This window comes from Balaenoptera ricei, chromosome 4 (assembly GCF_028023285.1).
Source record: "Balaenoptera ricei isolate mBalRic1 chromosome 4, mBalRic1.hap2, whole genome shotgun sequence".
Lineage (NCBI taxonomy): Eukaryota > Metazoa > Chordata > Mammalia > Artiodactyla > Balaenopteridae > Balaenoptera > Balaenoptera ricei.
The window spans coordinates 32,373,087-32,387,351 of NC_082642.1; the positions used below are offsets into that span (position 1 = coordinate 32,373,087).

Genomic DNA, 14,265 nt, shown 5'->3' on the forward strand with positions numbered 1-14,265 from the left:
TAGTCTTTGAAAATACCAGATAATTTTGTTTTGACATCATCATATAGAGGAAAATAGATAGCTAACATGTTAAGAATGGAAGTTATACCCACAATTTTTTCTAGGCTCTGGCATTTGGTGTTGCCCGTAGACCAGATCCAACACACCTCTGGGAGGGCACAGTCTCTCTTAGGAAATCTTTACTTTATTCAATCAATCAAACATTTCTTCAATGCTATTTAATCCATGCTGACTATATACAAAGCTATTATGCTAGGATCTTTGGGATAAATCATGCTTGTCCTTCTCTCAAAGAGGACAATAGATGTATGCACAAATTACCATCACATAGGTTGGAAAGGGATGCAACTGTTCAGGGTGAAGAACTGTGTACATTTAGATGAGGGAGGAATAATTTCCTTGGGGGCGGGGAATGAGCTGGGGGAGTCATATAGTAAATGACTTCTGGGTGGGAATGATGGGCTCATATATGATAAGGGCAAAAAACAGTATTCCATTTACCTGGTCAATTTGTGCAGCATTTGTCATTGAGACTGGAAAGGGGGGCCTTTAAGGAGAATACCAAGTATCTTAGAGGACGTGAAGGGGGCAATGTAGAGGCAACAGGACAATGGAAAGTCAGTAAGGCCAGACGAGGAACATCTTTGAAGCCAGGGTGCTTTGTCATAATAAGCCATGGGAGGTGGTAGACCCATGTCTTGGTAAGAGAAATGTGTTGTCCTGTATGCCTGGTGTAAAAGCTCTCAACCTTCCCATGTGGCACAGGCTGATTCATGATACGGGAGAAATGTCAACCTTGAAACCGAAGATATTTCTTCTTCTTTTTTTCTTTTTTTTAACTGAAGTATAGGTGACATACAATATTATATGCTACAGGTGTACAATAGAGTGATTCACAAATTTTAAAGGTCATATTCCATTTATAGTTATTATAAAATATTGGCTATATTCCCCATGTTGTACAATATATCCTTGTAGCTTATTTTATACCTAATAGTTGTACCTCTTAATCCCCGACCCCTATATTGCCCCTTCCCCCTTCCCTCCTAAAGTGTTCATTCTTTCCAGCTAGAAATTACTTGCAGCTTTCACAAGAGTTTTTACCATTCTTTCAGCTTCTACCCATTAAGGTTTACAATACTTAGTGTCTGAATTTTAGCTTGGGCTCTCTGGACAAAGCTGAGAGTCCCTCAAGCCCATGGGCCTCAATGGGAAACAGCTACATTGGCTTGGTCTTGCCACTGAAAAAGCAAGATATTGTTGTATTGTGTGTGTGTATATCTGGCCCCTGTGTCTAGATGCTTTTAATTAACTGTTTTCATAAAACTTTTATTTTATATTGGAATATAGTTAATTAACAATGCTGTGTTAGTTTCAGGTGTACAGCAAAGTGATTCGGTTATACATGTAGAAGTATGACCTCTTGCGGTGTTTCCAGGTGTGCATACCAAATCACTAAGACACTTCTTACTATCTGTCCTAATAAAGGCTTTACACTTGAACAAGGGTCCCCTATTACGCAGCGGAATTGCGTGTTCTTCATTTGCTTACGGATGTCTGCTTTGCCCAGGAAGCTAACTATCTCTTAGGAAAGGGAAAGATTGATTTCTGACCACAAGGTGAATGCTGTTCTCCTCCAGGGCTGCTGACCCCTGTGTTGTACTGTAGAATGACACCTGTGGAGAAGAAAAAGAATTGAGGGTGTGCTAGAATTCCATCCCCGTGAAGCCACTGGAGAAAGGCCAACAGACAGAGGTACAGAATTGCAACATCTGCAGAGATAGTCCGTTCACCCAGGCCATACGTATTTGCTGATACAGTCTAAACACTAAGGTTTTAAATCCATTTTGGTTTAGCAGAGCCTACAAACAAAAATGATGAGACTTCAACTTTACCTGTGGTATAGTTCATACGTAGCAACTGGAGCGATTGAAGAGTTTTCTCAGTAATTTAAACAGTCAAACATAGTTCTTGGCTTATAAATTCCCTGGAAGATAAATTTTGCTTTCCTTTTTAGCTGTGAATACAACTATCTATCTCCCTCAAGCCCTTCAAAATTCACATGTCCCCAAATGAACGAATAATCTTTTCTAGCCCATGAAGCCTGTTTATTCTCTGGCCCCATAACTGGCATCACCACCCACCCATTTCTTCAGGCTAGAAATCTGAGTCGGCCTCGACTGGGCATCCATCAGATTGGTTATCAGGTCTTTGAGATTTCACTTAGAAATGCCCTAATTTGGCTTCTCATCTCCCTCTTCCTTGCTTTTACTTTAGTTTGGTTCCTGTTTCTTAGCGACACAAATGCAACCTTACTCTGTCTAGACTCCCGGGGCCGTAAGCTCTTATCCGACCCGCTTGCGCCCCCTTCAGTCTGCATTGTCCCCAGAGTGATTTTCCTTAAAAGCACTATCATCGTTTAATCATGTAACTACCCACCGGTTCCCTGCTACCTCTTGGAGGATGTCCAAAGCCCTTTGGGTCATCTAACCCCAAGATGACTCGGCAGCATCTTTTCCAGCCACTGCCTCCTGAGGCTGCAGACATACTCACCCCAAACGCCCTGCTTGCTCATCCTGGGCCTCTGCATGGCACCCATCCTGAAGGCCCCCTTCTGTCTAAACTCTTTCTGTGAGGCTCCAAGTAGAGCCAGGTGACATTTCCTCTCTGCTGCCATGTTACCTTGCCCATCCCATCCCTCCAGTCAGCTCCTCTGTGTGCTCTAATGATCTGCTTTCAGATTTCAACACTCAACCCATCAACCCCTTCAAGTCTTCCTCGCTTGGACTTATACTTGGAAGAAAGTCTTTGCTCAATAAATGTCTTTTTGAGTAGAAGAATTTCATATTTCTTAAAGGCCAGGTCTGTCTAGTAATTGTCTTTATTTCCCTTCAGTGGTAACTGGTACTCCTTTTATACAGTGCTATGTGGTTAAGTTTAGTTTTGAGACATAATTCTAGACTGGCTTCTAGCCCCTCATTTTCACATGGTTGAAGTACTAATTTATTTTATAAAACTCTAATGATAATAGTGACTACCATTCAGGGCATGTCTGCCTACACGCTGTGTGCCGTGCTGGCGCTTTATCTGTTCCTACACAACCCAACACAGCAAGAAGGCAGGCAGTCCCCTTTCTGTTCCAGATGACAGGACTCAAGCTCAGAACTTTTCTAATGTTATCACAGTAGCCGGTGATTTTTCTACTATAGCCTGTGATTTTGCTACTATATCACACTGCCTCTAAAATGTGGTTTTTTAATAGTAAGTATAAACAGACTGGGGCAATCTGTGATATCATTTCTAGTTTCTAACTCTTGCAAAAAGGGATTTCTGCTTTAAAGATTTTAGCCCTTTCTAGTTCATATGCTGCTTTTTTTTTCTCTTTTGATATACTATGCTTTAAGTACTAGTCACTTAAGAATGTGTTTAGATTGGTATTTAAGACTCATATCTGGAACTACTAAATGCACTCACTGTGCAAAGCAGTTTTGCTCATCAAAAAAAATCCACTGTCCATTTAAAAAAAAAAAAAAACCCATTTTCTTTGAGATTTTGGTGCTTAGAATTTGCTGACTTTAGAACTTCCTTGTGATATTTTTGTTGTCAGGCTAATCTTTCCATAGAAGATATTCTAATTCCCATGGCTGTTGTAGTGACATCATTTTGTATTTTTACCTTGTTAGTGCTTTACAGAGGAAATTCTTGTACCTATTTTGAGTCTGCTTTTATTGGGAGAAATATATTCTCCAGTGTCAGGCACTTTTAACAGCAATCATTTACCTTTACTCCACAATGAACTTACAGTCAGAAATAACGGTACCTAGCTCTCTAACTCTCAAATCTAATTTAAAGTTCTTTTCTTTTTTCATGTTTTTCTTTTTCTTTTTTTTTTTTTTTGTTCTAATAAGTCTTTTGGACAGATTTCCTTATTGTACCTGTGAGTCCAACCAGTTTCTTTCTCTAGTTATTGAACTAGAGGGAACTGAGACCAGAGTGCTTTTCAGTCTTTCCATATTTTATTTGATTGTCTAGAAAAAATGATCCACAAAAAATGATCCACGTAAGAAGTTCAGATGTTATCAAACTGTCAAGTACCCACTTTGACAGGAAGTAGCTTGTTCTTAAGTGTGATATTCTGGCTATTCCTCCAATGGAGAGAATCATGTAGAAGATTAAATGGGGCATATTTTTTATCTCAACACAGAAATAAATGTTTCTACTGTGATTCCGTTAATTGTGGAGGAGAATGAATGTCTTGGGACTGGAGCTTTTGTATTGTATTGTAACTTTTGATTTGAATAAACGTTATAAAATTATTTGAAAGATAGTAATAATAGCTAATATTTGCCTAGCATTTCAGTGTATTCATTCTTTTTTTCCACCTCTTGAATTGCTTTTGAACTAATAGATAAAAAGTGGCTTCCTATTATAATTTTTAACATACATTTACTTTACTGTAAGTGAAGTTAAGCATTATTTAGTGTATTTAAGTTCTATTTGAATTTCCTTTCCTGGGCATTTATTTGTTCATATTCATTGCCCTTTATTAATTAAATTGTTGGCATTCTCTTTTTGACATCTATGAGCTCTTTACAGAGTAAGAAAATGAATAGTTTACTGGTGGTGTGAATGTATATGTTTTCTCCAATTTTGGTGGGATTTTTGATTTTTATGTAAGTGAATTAATCAATTTTCCTCTTACGATTTCTGTGTTTTGTGTCATAGAGAGGTCTTTTCTATTCTGAAATTATTAAAAAAATACATCCTATGTGTTCTACCATAGTTTCATTTTGTATATTAATTTTTTCTCCTCTATTAGTAAGTTCTGTCATTTAATCTATTGAGTACAACGTAGGGATCAAATTTTTTCTTCCTAGATTCCTATCCATTTTTCTAACAATATTTTTCAATAATTCATCTTTTCTACACTGATTTGAAATGTCTAGTTTATCATATTCTATATTTCTATATGTAATTCTTTCTATATTTTGACTTGCTATCCTATTACATTCATCTATTTTTTTCTTTATGTGTAGTTCCACAGTTTTAATTATAGAAGTTTTATGATGTGCATCAAAAGACTCATTCCATTCTATTTTCCCCCCCCAGAATTTTACTTGGCTAATCATACTTATTTGGAAGTCCACAGGAACTTAAGAATCAGATTATCTGGTGGAAAAAAACCCCGATGATATTTTTAATGGAATCTCCTGGAGGAAAATGACATTTTTATAATGTTGAAAATTCATATCCAAAAATTTGCCATGTATTTCTTTCACATCTTTTTTGGGATTCTCAATAAAGCTCTTGCACATTTCTGCTTTATTCGATTCCTAGTAATTTCATCTTTGTTATGTAAAATGGATTCTTTTCTTCCACCGTTTAGTTTTTCTAATTCAGTCATGTTTATTTATTTGAAGGCTATTGATTCTTATATTTTATTGTTTTTCTAACCAGCCAGCTTGCTGAGTTTCTATTATTCTTTGTAATAATTTTGCAATTGGTTTTTTGAGGTTTTAGGGTAACAAATAATATTGCAGTCAAATAATAAAAAGTTTGTTTTCTTGTTTCCAATTTGCACAAGTCTTACTTTTTGTCCCCTTAATTTTTTTTTTTTTTTTTTGGCTGCATTGGATCTTTCTTACTGCGCGCGGGCTTTCTCTAGTTGTGGAGAGCGGGGGCTACTCTTGGTTGTGGTGCGCGTACTTCTCATTGCGGTGGCTTCTCTTGTTGTGGAGCAACAGTAGTTGCGGGCTTCAGTAGTTGTGGCTCGCGGGCTCTAGAGCGCAGGCTCAGTAGTTGTGGCGCACGGGCTTAGTTGCTCCGTGGCATGTGGGATCTTCCTGGACCAGGGCTCGAACCGGTGTCCCCTGAATTGGCAGGCAGATTCTTAACCACTGCGCCACCAGGGAAGTCCCTGTCCCCTTAATTTTTTTTTTCTACTGTCTAGTTGCTTTGGCTAGTATTATAAATGCTATAAAAATGGTTATGATAAAGAATATCCTTCTTGTTCCTGACTTTAATGGGAATTATTTTAACATTTTTCTAATAAGTATTTTTCTGGTTTTTAGTTTGAGAAATAAATATTTTATTATTAAGAGATTTTGTCATGTATTCCTATTTTATTAAGCAATTTTATCAATTCTTTTCATCATCTATTCAAATAATTCTATGTTTCTTGTTGAATCAATTAAAATGATAGATTCTTTAGACAGATTTTATAATATAAACTATCTTTTCATCCTTTCAATAAAGGTTTCTTGGATGTGTTACTGGGTTTTACTTGTTAATGTTTTACTTAGCATTTCACTTAGAATTTTACTTGTTAATGTTTTATTTAGAATTTTAGAATGTGTGTGTATAATAGTCATTTTTTTCTTTTTTTTGCATGTGTGTATTATTGGATTTTTTGTTGGGGACCACAGATCCATATCTGTGCCACTTATAATGTAGAGTCATTGGGTTTAGAATTTGTGCCAAATTTTTCTTATTTTAATAAATTATCATTATTTATTACATTGGTGAGGTTTATAATGGTATAATTTACATGCAGTAAAATCACCCCTTATAAGTGTATAATTTGATGAATTTTGCAAAATGTGTACAGTCATAAAACCACTGCCACAATCAAGATTTGGAACAGTATCTCTCCCCCCTCTCCCCAAGGTCAGTACCCTCCCCACCCCTTCCAGTCCCTAGGACAACTAATCTGTTTTCCATCCCTGTGGTTTTGCCTTTTCTAGGTTGTAAGGTTAATGAAATCATACAGTATGCAGCATTTTTTTGTGTGCCTGTGGTGGGGGGGGTGGGCGGGGAAGGTGGAGGTGTCCGTCTTCTTTCACTTGGCATAATGCTTTTGCAATTAAGTAATTTGTTTGCATGTGTCAGTAGTTCTATTTTATTGTTGAAAATTTTATTCAGTTTTGAGTTTGAGTTTTCTTATACACGTAGAAAAAAATGAAGCAACAGTGGTTAATGTATTGATTCAATAGTAGATGAGCTTCATAACTATTAACACCGTCAGGGTTTTCTATGGAAAATCAGTTAATCTTAATAATACTTGAGTTTTTGCATCAAATTTATGGATATTAAGTAAAGCTTTCCAAAGTTTGTTTTATAGAAGGTAAATCATATATTATTTTAAATGTTATTGTAAATTCAGTTAAATGGATCATTAAAAATAAAGTTACTTGTTTTGTGATGGGAAGACAAATGTAGGTTTTGGTAGAGCACAGTGTCATAGTAAAGACAATGTTTATTAAATTAAACAATGTATGGAGAAGGAAGAAATGTGCTTGGACTTGTGTGTAGTGAATGCACAGTACATTTTTGTGCCCCCAAAATGGTGCGTTCTGTCAATCACTATAGAGGCTGTAATGGTCAAAGTTACCCAATATGTTTATATATGAAGAATTAGTTACAGTAGTTACACTACATGATGTTTGTTAAATACAGAAAAAAACATTTGGCATGGCAATACATGGTTTTTCTTTTTACTGTCGTCATCAGTCATAATTTTAAAATGTCTGAGCCTTTGAATGAATGCTTTGTAAACAATCTAAGTGTCTGACAGTTATTATTCTTTTCTGAATGAACTTTTTATATTTTCTTTTCATTTTATTTGAAATCACTTGGAAACATTTAATCAAAGTATTTAATAAACAGAGTATCAAAAACTTCATTTTAGTGGATAGCGAGGATTGTAAACCAAACTGGAAGACAAGAATACATTGAAATGTATCACTAGACAAGCAGGGGGAAAAATTAAACAATAAGAGCTCAAACTAAGGGCTAGATTTAAGAATTTTCCTTTGAAATATTTCAACTTGGAGGACTTTTTTGTTGAAGCTTCTATATTTAATTGGATACATTTATCAGTACTGAAACTGAATGCAGTTGAAAAGATCTGTGATTTTGCAGCACCTACATTTGACAAAACACTGAGAAGAATTATAGAGATACCTTTTATGACAAATTGTTTGTATTATAGAAATTTTTGAAGGTAATTACTCTGAATAAAGAAAAATGAGAGGACCAATGAGGTATTTGAACTGAAATATTTACACTTTTCAACATATAGAATTGAGATATTGTCAATGTAGCAAAATTTGGGGGACAAATAGAATTGAGAATATCCTCGGTGTAGCAGAATTTGTCATGTGTCTACAAGGTATTTCAGCAACTACAGAGTATCTTTTCAATGACAACTTTTCATGGTCTATAGCAAAGAGTTAATTGAAGATGCCCACAATTTCAAATTTATTTACTGTAAAATGCATCGTTGAGGAAAATTACAGGCAATTTTATGGAAAATATTTAAATAATATATAGATACAAAAGAGATGTTGTTTAGAATAATACCAGCAACTTGGTGTAATAGACACATATCGCTAAGTACATGACAAATATGTGAAAATATAATGAAAAATCATTGTGCTTAGGTGATTATTTTCTGGTAATATATAGATACTATCTCATAGAAATAATACTATGTTTCAAAATAGTTTTGGAAGAAAGAAAGGTTATAGGTTCACAGATATAGTAGAACTAGTCAAAAATAAAAAAGTAAATGCTTTAATAATTATATAATTTTATTCTTTGATACCTATTTTCACTTTCAAAGGAACTCCCAAGTCATCCTATGTTATGCCCACCTCATAACAAGATAGCCACAGCTCTTTGAAATACTGCTTTTTGACCTTCTTAGGTCTCCAAGTACAAATTTCTTTAAGTTAGACTTTTTATACAATTTACTTTTGATACTATCTTCTGAGGTAGATTGACGAAGTTAGGGAAAATTTTATCCCCCATTTGTAATTGTTAATATAAATATTAAAATAAATTTTCATGTGTTTATATAACACTGTTTGCTATCTCTTTAATTTTGTTATACCAGATACCTTGAATGGAAGTGACTTGGGTCGCTATTGGCCTGTGATTATTCCTAAATATTTTTATTGTCATTTATTTATTATTTATTTTTTTGCCGTTCTATAACTTTACTGAACAATCAGCAGTTCGTTCTCATCCACATTAACTGTCTGTAGATTTTTGAAAGTGGTGGCAGGTACATAGGTAACCAGCGTATAGAGCTTGTTTGGTAAATCTTCATCTTCCTTACGTTTTCTGGACAACCACACACGCGTACGGTATGGGACATTCCTTATTCCTTTGGCGCAGCAGCTTTGTGGAGCCCGGTGTCAACGCGTACATCTGGAGTTCCCATTTCCTTCATGGCAAACTTCTGGATTTCTTTGAGCGCCCGAGGGGCACGCTTCTTGAAAGGCGCTCCAGGGATGCGCTTGTGAATGTTGATAGTGTATTCTCTGGTCACCACCTCCTTGATGGCGGACCGGCCGTCTTCTTCTCGCCGCGCTTCTTTGCCGGAGCCATCCTGACGGGCAATTGTCCCTATTTTAGAGAAGAGGACGCAGAGGACCCTAGAGAGCCTCAGTATTTTGTCTCAAACTGTACATAAAAGGGACGGACTCTTACTCTTATCCTTCAGTTGCAAAACCCGTGTTCTTCCTTCAACTTTATTCTGATTTTCCTTTGAAAGAAGAAAAAGGGAGGAGAATTGACATTTAGTGGGTAACCATGAACCCAATGCTATGTTTGGTATTTTCACCTATATTAGCTTATTTAATCTCTGCAATATTGCAAAGTAGACGTTTTTATTCCTACTTCGTGGATAGGGAAATTGAAACCCAGGAAGGCTGAATAAATTGCCAAAAGTCACACACTTTACAGGTAGTGAAGCTGGAATTTACACATTTTGTTTTGACTAAGCAGTCTGGGTTTAATTAAAAAGACAAAAAATTGGAGCTAAGTTGTAAGGCATTCAGTTTATTAGGATTAAGATCTTAATGGTCATGGTTGACTTCACTTTGAGATATAAACCACTTTTGTGCTTTTTAAGAACACACCATTTGGGAAACTCAATTCAGAAAGTTACAAAGTGGCAGTGTTTTATAAACAGTATTTAGTGGATTGTCCAGGAATTTACTTCCCTTGTTAGAATAAATACCCAAAATGGTTTTTTGTTATGTGAGGGGTCATGGCTGTTGATGCTGGAGATACCTTGAGTGCCACAAGCCTAGAGTTATCTATAGAACAATGTCACACTAACTTGAATTTTAAAATGCTTCTGACCAGTCAGTGGTTGCATAGGAGTGGGAGGGGATGGAGAAGGGTGGAATCACAAAGAAGCATGAGGAAGCTTTTGGGACTAGGTAAGGTGCATCTGCTGTGTTCTTAATCTCCTATTTCTTTGTTTCCCTTCTTTAACAGTTCCCCAAACTCTATCCCAACATGTACACTCATATAGATACACACACGCACACACACACACACACACACACACAAAGTATTTATAATTTAGTATCACTTCAATTAAGTGTTAATTGCTCCCAAAGTGTAATATCTTATATAATGTAATCATTTCTCAGGCTTAAAGAATTTACAGCATTTTCCAATACCAGAGAGTTAGATGGGGAAGAGATTTTGGAAATGTGAAATGGCTCGTGTTTTTTCCGTGAACTGGCTTAAGAATGCTCAAAGCTGAATGTTCAACGTCTTTTAGCAAGTCCCTGTGGCATGTATTTTAAGGAAAGATAGTATTCCTAGCCACATAGCCTCTTTATTCGTCTTACTTGTTCTAATGTCCTCATTTATTTGTTTTTATAAATTATATATATTTCTGTGAGCCACATGAATAATTTATTTTTTGGAACAATTCTTCATATAAATAAACATAAGTTTTAAGAAAATTTTTTTTTTTTGCTTTCTGAGAGACTTTCTCACTGGCTTAGAGTTTTCTAGGTTAAATTAGGTCCTTTGGAGGATGCAGCTCATATTTTTTGCTCTTATTCATTCATTTCTATAAGGTTGCTTATTTTTCAGTGACTAGAGGGGTAGAAACTAAGATTCAGGGAAAAATGAATGATCCCTCCTAGCAACGTATTTTTCAAGTTGTCATTTGTTGAGGGTGGATGCAAATGGCAAAGATACATGGCTTTCCTTCAGTTCTTCTTCAGTTTTCACATAGGTATTCGGTAGCTTGAATCTATAAATAAATGAGCCTATCAGGAGTAAGATGCCGTGAATGACAGATCTCCTCTGATCACTAAATTCACTTAAATGATTGCATGTATACTTTTAAATTAGTATCTGTGACACTTTTTGAAGTGGGCAAGGAAGTGCTTCCATAGCCAAGTTTACAGAGAAAAATGAGAAATATCTCATTAACCCAGAGTGAGACAGGCTTTTGGTGGCCTCTATAAAGTGAGAAGCTGAAATGGGTTTTGAAATCCAGAAGAATAACTCACAGGTAACTTTGCTGTGTTCGTGCGCAGCTGAGGCTCATAGAGATAAGGATTTAGAGAAGACGGAGCAGGGGAGAAAGACACAAACTGTGTGGACGTATGTATCATGGCAGAAGGACACACTGAGTCATTAACGTGAGCTATTCACAGTGGATAATTCGTGAGAAGAGGATAGAACATTTAGACCAATATTTAAATAAATTCACCTAAGAAGGAAGGAATTATATATATGACTATGATTCTCTTGACCACTGCATATTCTATATATTGCAATTCATCCTCAAAGACAATAATTCTCTTTGCTTCCCCAGGACTTAAGTGCGCACAAATTCTCAGCAACTGTTTATGAGGTTTGACATCCCAAAGTTCCCACAGGCAGCGTTATTGATCTTTGATCTGCGCTAGTATCTAGCACCTGTGTGTTAGCCTCACATTTCTTTTTCCCCTCCCATCACCACTGTGATTCCTTCCCCTCAATATCCCTACCACCACCCTCACATCATCTCATTCTCTCTCTTTTCTCTTCTGTGCCTAAAAAAATAAAGAGAGAAAGGAAAAGATGAAGGGTAGATACCCTGAGGCAGGTAGTGTTTCCTCTTTCCTCTTCCGTGGCCTCCCTTCCAGGCTGCATCTCTGCATGGCATGGTTTCTTCCCTCAGCTCAGTGGTGTTTGACATCTTTACCTCCGACCTTGGTACTAGGCTTTAGAAGGCAACGGTATTATAAGAATTTTTTCCTGTATATTTTCAAATACAGTTGAACAGAGTAACTTTTTAAACAAAAAATATGGTGATTTCCTCAAAAATCATATTAAAAACGCCTCCAAAGGATTCTACAGACATTAAGAATTAATTAAGTTTCTGCAGTTCTCCTGGCAAGTTCATAAATCTCAGGACCCCCCCTACTTTTAGGGAAATGGAAAAATACCTTGGGTGAGGTCAGGCAAGTCAGTCAATAGTCAAGGATGTACTTGAAAAGCCCTAATTGGGATCTCCTTCACTTTTTTAAGGAATACTGATTTTTTTTATGTTCTCAACCTTCAGAACTAAATCAAAACTGAATTTTCATGTTTTCATGAGTTTATTTTCCCATTGTGTCCTTATTCAATCTGCCTGATATCTGCTACATGTTTTAGAATGTAATTAATAAAAATACTCACTATCCTCAAGGAGGTGATGTCCAGCCTAGGTGATGAATATGAGTGTTATTTCCAATAATAAAGTCTGGAGACTGTTATCATGGAGAAACATATAACATTTGAATTATTTTGACTTCTATATAGTAAAAATTTTATGCCTGTTTTCTTTAAGAAAAGGAATTTTTGAGTCTATAATTGTTTTGTTTCTGTTAGTGAAAAGAATTGCAAAAGAAAGTAATATGCTAATGTACCCCTTTGAATTAGACACCAATCATTTTATGTTTTATTTTATAGAGTCTTTGACCAGCTCATTCATGAGAATGTGCTTTCTTCTTCTTCTTCTCTTCTCCTTCTCCTTTTTTCTGACGGTGAATCTGGCCTCCTTACCCCAGATGAAGTGCCATGAGTTTTAAAGAACATCCCCACACTGGGATAAATACTTTCAGAGTCCATACATTTTATAATGGATTAGCTTGTTCTAAATATAGTAATTTAGAAATACTCTTCACATTTAGCTAAAAATATATGAACTTGAAGAAGTTCATGATTTAAAACACATGCAGAATAACTGTTTTGTTATTTTATCACACACTTTTTTCTATACTCATTCTCTTATTTTATATTGGCAATGAATACTTCAAGTGACTAAATAGTTGAGATGCCAGTTTATAATAATATTTTCTGTAAACTCCATGAGAACATAAAGACTAATTCTACCACACTTTCTAGTATGTTTCTTCTGGAAATACTGTATTATCACCTTTGATCACTTCTAATATTAAAGTTGGTTTATTGTCTTGATTTTTCTGTGGATCATATGTTTATCCAATTAAATGTAAAGGCTGATTGTAAATTGGTTCTCCTAATATGCTCTCTGACATTTCAGGGGGGGAAAAAAACCCTGTGAGCTATTTATATTTACATTTGAATTCAGGTACAAGTTCTCATACAGTACAGACTTCACCTTAGACAGTTTCCTCAACTAATATACTTTCAGCAGCTGTGTGGGAGTTTAGGATCAATTTAGCTACATTAGCTTGTTTACGAATAATGCTACCTAAAATGATAAAAATTCAAATCGTGATGTCAGTACTTCCTCTGGACTTGTTTCCTATTATTAGGATTTTCTCAGAAAATGTGTGCTGCTGAGTTGGGGGTGAAATATTTGTTTACCTCTTGTCCTCTAATATTTCACTCTGTTTTTACTGTCAAGTAGATTCAGAAGGCCTTCTCTGGTAAATCACTAAAAGAGACCTGAAGAATTATCCTGTTTCAGCTTCTTATTTGAAGATAAAGAAAATGAGGCTTAGGAAGGCAGCATGACTTGTCCAGGGTCACATAGCTGGTTAGAACCCATGCTTTTTATTCAGTGTCATGTTCGTTCTGTAGGTGAATAAGTGAAATTGAGAGAATATTTGACTTTGAGACTCTAACCTGTCTTTTCTATGTAGACTTTTATTCGATGGGAAATGTCATTTCTACCTAGACTCTTATTCCATGGAAATTGATGTTTATGTTTAAAATAGTAAATATCTTAGAAGTTATGACATTTGCTTGGACAACAAGTGACTAAAATGATAACTTTTAAGTATTTTCTAAGAAAATACATTGTGGACAATGTAAAGTTGAGGTTAATCAAAAGCAGAAAAATGAAAACATAATGAAGACTCAATAAAAAACAGAAGACCTATTAAGGTTTAAAACATGATTCTGAGTCTTCCAGATTTCTCATGAGAGGCCGTGTCTACCTTGGTACCGTGGTAGAAATTGTTCTCTAAGAATAGTCTATGAATTCTTTTTCAA

At 35.7% G+C, this 14,265-nt stretch overlaps 1 protein-coding gene and 1 pseudogene across 1 annotated transcript in view; one reads left to right on the forward strand and one right to left on the reverse strand.

Annotated features, from left to right (window-relative positions):
• The window catches only part of KCNH8 (potassium voltage-gated channel subfamily H member 8), a 403,459-nt gene that overhangs the window by 6,196 nt on the left and 382,998 nt on the right, over positions 1 to 14,265 (forward strand). The gene's annotated exons all lie outside the window — the stretch shown is intronic.
• On the reverse strand, positions 9,000 to 9,393 carry LOC132365072 (large ribosomal subunit protein eL31-like; annotated as a pseudogene).